Source organism: Macaca nemestrina, chromosome X, assembly GCF_043159975.1.
Source record: "Macaca nemestrina isolate mMacNem1 chromosome X, mMacNem.hap1, whole genome shotgun sequence".
Lineage (NCBI taxonomy): Eukaryota > Metazoa > Chordata > Mammalia > Primates > Cercopithecidae > Macaca > Macaca nemestrina.
In genome coordinates this window covers 118,356,614-118,363,385 of record NC_092145.1, presented here as the reverse complement: position 1 = coordinate 118,363,385, position 6,772 = coordinate 118,356,614, and the positions used below count along the sequence as shown (strand labels likewise).

The window sequence follows — 6,772 nt, the reverse complement described above, 5'->3', positions numbered from 1 at the left end:
TTACACCATAGCTGACCTCAACATATTAGCATGACATGACATGGCTTCAGGAAAGATAATGTATGAGATGCAAAGCTCGCATGTTTTACAAAATCCCATTCTGCCTTACTTCAATTTGTTTCTGTTTCTTTGTGACTGGCCTTGCCTTGTGCTGTGGAATCTCAAATTCCATGCACTTGGCCTGACAGCAAGAAGTGCTGGAACATATGTTGTTTGAGACACATTGAGTAATCCTTAACCATTTACTGCCCACCCAACAATTACGGCCTTGTGGTCATGGGGACATTTGGCAAGCTTCGCTAATGCCTGATGAACTCTAGTTCATCACATAGCATCTGCCAAGCCTATATTTCAACTATTCAACAGTGATGAGGATGCATTTTTAAAATCATCTGGGTCACATGTCTCAGTGGTTTTCCTCTGCTGAGATGATGTTCAGGCTCATGGTGGCTTCAGGATTATTGTAAGCACCCTTTGTCTGGACATGTCCTGAAACTCGGCAGAGGCCTTCTCTGAACATGTCCTATACCCTGTGACCTTGTCCCTCTGTCTATGACTGATTGATGAGTGAAAGAGAGTAGAAACCCAACTCCATTGAGATTGATGAGGCTCTCTCTCTTGAAAATTTGGACCTTGGAACAGAGGGAGACAGCACTTGGAGAGGTGTTGGCACTGAGTCCTTGCTGAACGTAGCTTTTTGTTCATTTGTTTTTAGTTTTCATGCTGTAGTTAAGTACAAAGACCTTTCCAACACATCATCTAAAGATCATTTCACCCACTGCTGGGTTTGGCCAGCATTCTCCTGTCTTTCTCTTCAGCAATGGTGAAGTGGATACCTTTTCACTGAGGAAGACAAATCCGTGGTTTATTGCCTTTGCTAATAACAAAAATGTTGGAAAGCCAGGTGGCAAAGCTGTTGCCATTGGCATGTTTCACCTGAACCACATTAAAACAACCAGAATGTCTTTCTCTCTAAGTCACACCAGTTCTTCCCAGGCTAGTACCTACATGATCAGAAGCGCTTGAGTAAATATACTACAGAAATGATCCCTGAAAGTACAGTAGTCCCCCCTTATCTGTGGTTTCCCTTTCTGGGGGTCTTGAACATATCCCTGTGGATAAGGGAGAGACTAGTGTACAGTCTTCAACCACAGCTCTTTAGAAATTCAGTGAATGCCACCTAAGGGCCCTGGAACTGCCTGAGGCTCACCTCATCTGGTAAGCTAACAATTCCTTTGACTCTGAGATATGTTGAGGGTTTTTCTATGAAATTTCCCTCCATCTTTTGTTGTTGTTGTTATTAATTTTGTAAAAGTTGGTTTCAGTTGTTTAAAAGTGAGAACACATTAATAGAGACCGCTACAAAGTAATAGAGTAGATGGAGGCTGGACTGACTTGAGTTAAGGGAACTTTGGTTCTAGCCCTAACTGTGTCACTCATGTGGTGTGACTGTGAATAAGCCATGTGCATTCTCCAAACCTTTATTTCCTCTACCGTAATAAAAGGGGGTGAACCAGAAGAGCTTTAAGTTGATGCTGTTTTTTCAAGTGACTCCAAAACTGTTTGACATCCTTCCATTGAGACATGGGGCTATGTTTCCTCTTTTTGAATCTAGGTGGGCTTGTGACTGTTTCAACCAATAGAGAGTGGCAGAAGTGATACTGTGTGACTTCTGAGTCTGGGTCCTATAAGGCAATGCAGCTTCTGCCTTGTTTGCTGAGACCCTTGTGCTGCAGCCGTAAGCCACCATGTAAGAAGTTTGGCTACACTATGGTAGCCTTACCGTGATGAAGCCCAAGCCACATCCAGGGGCCACATGTTGGTGTTATAGTTGAGTCTCAGCTAAGCTCTTTGCCAACAGCCATTATCAACTGTTAACTATGTGAATGGCCATCTTGGATGTCCAGTCCAAGCTAGCCTTCAGATGACATCTGCCTACAATCATGCGACAGATCCCATAGTGAGAACAGTCCAGGCAAACCTTTCCAAAATTCTTGGCCAAAATTCTCCTTATAGCTCCATCTGACTCTAATAAAATGGTTGTTTTATAGCAATAAATTTGGAGGTTGTTTATTACACAGCCAGAATCATGGAAACTGTTACCCTCTGGCTTTGACACTACTTTACACCCTTCCTCCCTTCTTCTCTCTGTCCATCCAGCCAGCACTTTTAAAGGTATGACCGTACATGGCACTGGGACCTCAAAGATGAATCAATAACTGTTCATGGCTTTGCAGAGCTTCCAGAGTACATGGGAAGGAGAGGACCAGCATGAATCAAACCAGCTCAAACCACAGGATGTATTACAAAAGAGTAGCATGACAGCATGGGGAGCAAGCACTGGAAACTTTGTATTTGGAATGGTTAAATCTGACTGGTAAGCAAGATTCCTAAGGTCCTGGATCTCATGAGGGGATATTGTAATAGAAGAGACAATCAATAAATTACTAAACAAGGGAATACATTAGCAATGGGGAGGATGGAGTGAGGTGAGTGAGGCTGAAGCATGGGAAGTCAATTGTGAGGCTGAGGTAACGTGCAGGTGAGCAAGGAACAGAAGGGAACAGGATGAGTGAAATGGAAGAAGGCTGGCAGGAAAGCCAAGCAGCATGGGGCACTAGACTGGGCTTGGCAATTGATTGAAGTGTCTGGTCTGGGTTGGCTGCCTCACATCATTTCTAGGCTCATCCACCCTCTTGGTTGGAGGGTGCATTGCCCTTCCAAGGGGCTGTCCTTGGACTCTACTGAAAACCTCCATCTCAAATCCTGCCTTTGTGAAAGATTGTGAAAACGTCGTTCACATGAAGGTGTTAGTGACCAATAGTAAGATTTAATGTGTTATATTTTCCTAGGACATCAGTAGTCTAACATGTTAAACTAAAGGAATGAAACCCTAAGAATCAGAGTGTCTGTAATTGACAAGAGGGGACTGTGTATTACTCAAGTCAGCCTGAGTCCAAAGGGGGTAAATGCAGCAGGGCTGTATGAGGGACCATTCAATCCCTTCCTCTTTATCCCCTAGCTTTCTATGTATCTTCTCTTTCATTCTCTCTGTGGCTCTGCATCATTCTCTCTTTCAGGTTGAATGGCTTTTTTTTCTGCTTCTCTGAACACATGGGCCAAACATGGGAGCCCCAAATGGTGCCCTTGGCCCTGAAGTTTGCATTGTCTTTCAAGTCCATCACCTGTAGTTAACTACTGACCCAGTTCAGTCCCGCTTCCAAAGAGGGACTGAGCAAGAGACCATAGCCCAGCTTGGATCCAAGTCTTCCCCATTACATTGAGCTGTGAGCCGGCTTGTGGGGCTCCATGGCAAGTCAGGAGCAGGTTGTGTGGCAGAAGGTTGCCTGAGCAGAGCCCTGCATGAGGAGGAGACAGTGGTCACCTCTGTTGCACTAGAGGGAGCTTTTGGTGAAGGGCACCCCAAGATGCATATTCCATCTGATGTATGATTACTCATAAGGCATAATTTGTCCTCAGTATTTATTCTGGAGACTATTGGCAGCTATTGCTAGAAACATTCTTCCCCTAGCTACACTGTTCCAAAAGGAGATGGAAAAGATCAGTGACAGCTGGTGGCTTGTTTCAATTCTTTTAAGTTTTAGATGACTGTAGTTTTCTGTTAATTAGCCTCCCGGAAAGCCCTCCTTTACTTTGTTTCCTGTGATGGAGCAATGGGCATTTCATTCTAGACATGGTGGCACTTTCTCTGCAATTTTGCTTGCCTTGTTTTCCCAGAAATTAAGGTGGATGCATTCCCTGTTGACCCAGTTGCTACAATAAAGAAGAGAGTCTAGTGCTTCTGAGAAAATCCTGCCCACTCAAACCTCAGGGGGCAGGGAGCAAGGCACTAGCCATCATTGAGTTCCTATAGTGTGCCAGGCACTGTACCAGGAACAGTCCCACCAACCTCCTCCACTGATCTTACAGCAACAATGTGATGCTCAGCAAGGAGAACTCCCATGTGGTGGATGGGTTTGTAACCACAACGACACAGTTTCTTATTTAGATTATTTTTTTTTTCTATACATGGCATCATCATGGTTGTTTTTTGGAACACGGAGTTATAGGGTTATTAGATACCTTGTTTGAAGTAACGCAGCATAACTGTATTAGGAAATAACCTTCCTCTTGAATATTCTGATACTTCTAAGTGGGGATGCTGTGTGTCTATGGAGGCTTTGCTAGGAAGGAAGGATCTTCATTTTTGGAGGATGAAGAAACCACAAGAAGTGGAACCTCAAATGGAAGGTCTAAATTTCCTTTGTTTGAACTTAGATTTTCTTCTAAGAGAGCTTTAACATTTGAAAATCTTGCTTCTTGGAATGGAATAACTCCTTTAATAGGCTTCAAACAGAAAATTGCACAGTAGTGTGCACCTTCTTAGGTTGACTAATCATTGTTTAATGCCTATAAAGGAATTGCTGGCCACTTTTGAACCTTCTAGCATTAATCGCCAGTTTCCTACACTGGAGAACTTCTCAGGAGGAAGGTAAGCAGGTAATATTAATGTTGATATTTAACTCAAAAGCTGTGAATGGCTGGAAATTCTGTAGTCATAAAAGATTGCTGAAATCTATTGAATACATCAATCACACAATATACTTTATTTTTCATAATTATCTTAACTGTAAGCAGTGTTATTCCAGCTTTAGAAAGAAGGGAATTTTAGGTTAAGAAGCTAAGTAACTTTCTCTGGAGAAGCATAAGAGGGTAGAGCTTAATAAAAATAGATTCAAATGCTGACTTATTGCTTGTTAGGTGAAGGATCTTTGCCTCAGTTTTCTCATCTGTAAAATGGTGATCAGAGTCTCATCTGTAAAATCATCATCAGAGTCATCTATTTCACAAGGTTTGAGTGAAGATGAAATAAGTTTCTATATGCTTGGCTCCCGCTCTGACTACTCCACAAGGCCACACAGTTCATAAGGTGCAAACCTTAGACTTGAACCCAGGGCCACTGGATTCACATTGCCTTCCTTGGTGAGATTTTGATTTTAAAATGAGGATAGACTGGTCAAGGAAAAGGTCTGTGGCTCAGAGTCGGCCCCCACATTTAACTGATGGGTGACAACCATCCCTCTTCCCCATACCTACATACACACATGCATAATTCTTTAAGAACATGCGTGTATGGATTTAAGGAGAATTATATTAGGATAGAGCAAGACAAATCATACAATGATGTGCAATGTATACTTATTGACAGATGTTAGTTCTGCTAGGCAATCCTTTTGTTGTTACTTGTTTTTATTCATAAATCAACTTTATTGAAGTATAATTTATATACAATAAAATGAACCTATTTTATTTTTGATAAGTTTTGACAAATATATACATCTGTGAAACCACCATGACAATCAAGTGATGAAGCAATCTCATTATACCAGAAAGTTCTCTCATGCCCTTTGTAGTAAATTCCCCCACCCTTGGCCCTAGGTAATCACAAATCTGTTATCCCGATAGTTTCTATCTGTCTGAGTTTCATAGAAAGGAAGTCACATATTTGTACTTTTTTTCTGCTTTCTTTTACTTAACATAGCGTCTGAGCTTCATCCATCTTGTTTTGTTGATGAGTAGTTTATTCCTTTTTATTGCTGTGTAGTATTTCATTGTGTTTATATGCACATGTGTTTCTCCATTCATCCTGGCCAGCAATTATTCAGCAAGGGTTAGAGCCAGATAGTACCACCTTAGACCTGGCCAACTGGAACCCATCTCTGGGTCCTATGCTTCAGATGACCTCACTCTGGCCCTCTTGCAAACACGTTCTTCCTCATGAGTTAGAATGATCGTCAGGCCAAGGGGATGTGACCACCTGGAACCCTTGCCTGGTTACACAGAACCAGAGAATCCCCTGCTTAAATGGTCATGAGTCTGCTTCCAGGGCCTGCATAGGCCGTTCCCCTGGATTAGTCCTCCCAAGGGTAGACAGTGATATACCCCCAAGCCTGAAGCAGGGTGGTCAGCAGTGGAAAAGGGGTGTAAGGGGTTGAGGGAATAGAGAGAGTACACAGATCTTGGATATGCAGGTTGAGCTGCTCATGTTTATGCATGCAAGTTTTCTCATGGGAAGAGAAGACAGAGTCTGCTGTATGCTGGGGGCCCTTATTTCTATTAATTCCCCAGCCCACAAGTGATAGAGGCAGGCATGTAGCCATAGGAGTAGGAGCAGAAGGAAGGAAGAAACTCCAAGGCAGAGATAAAACTATAAAAAGACAGCAAAGCAATTTTAGAGGTCACAGAACAGAGGGTTTTAGAATTAGAAATGATTTTAGATTCCATGTTCTCTCATTCTTTAATTGCACAGATGAGAAAGCTGAAGCCCAGAGAGGTTAAGTAATTTCTATAAGGTCACACAGCTAGTTAGTGACAGAGCTAAGATAAGAAGTGAGGTTTTCTGATCTTAGGCCAGAGTTCTTTCAATACACACAAGAGCAGTGGTCATCAAACTCTTTTGTTTGCATATCCCCTAAAATATTTTTGTTAAACCATGAATCCTCTTCATATATTTTGAGGTTAACTTCTACAATATTTTTAATTAGAAAGTTAAATGGTTGCAAAGGATATAATTTCTAGCATATGGAAAAGATTGTCATTTTAAAATAAAACTGTCATGTCACTCTTGGAAGCAAAATCTAAATGCCATAGTCATCTGTTATCCATCAACATTCCTTTTTTAAACTTTTAAGTTCAGGGATAAATGTGCAGGTTTGTTACATAGGTAAACTTGTCTCATAGGGGTTTGCTGGACAGAGTATTTAATAACCCA

At 41.9% G+C, this 6,772-nt stretch overlaps 1 pseudogene; it reads right to left on the bottom strand.

The window, feature by feature from the left end:
• Positions 1–981: 981 nt before the first annotated feature.
• LOC112423581 (small nucleolar RNA U3) lies at positions 982–1,066 on the bottom strand (annotated as a pseudogene).
• Between the last annotated feature and the right edge of the window lie 5,706 nt (positions 1,067–6,772).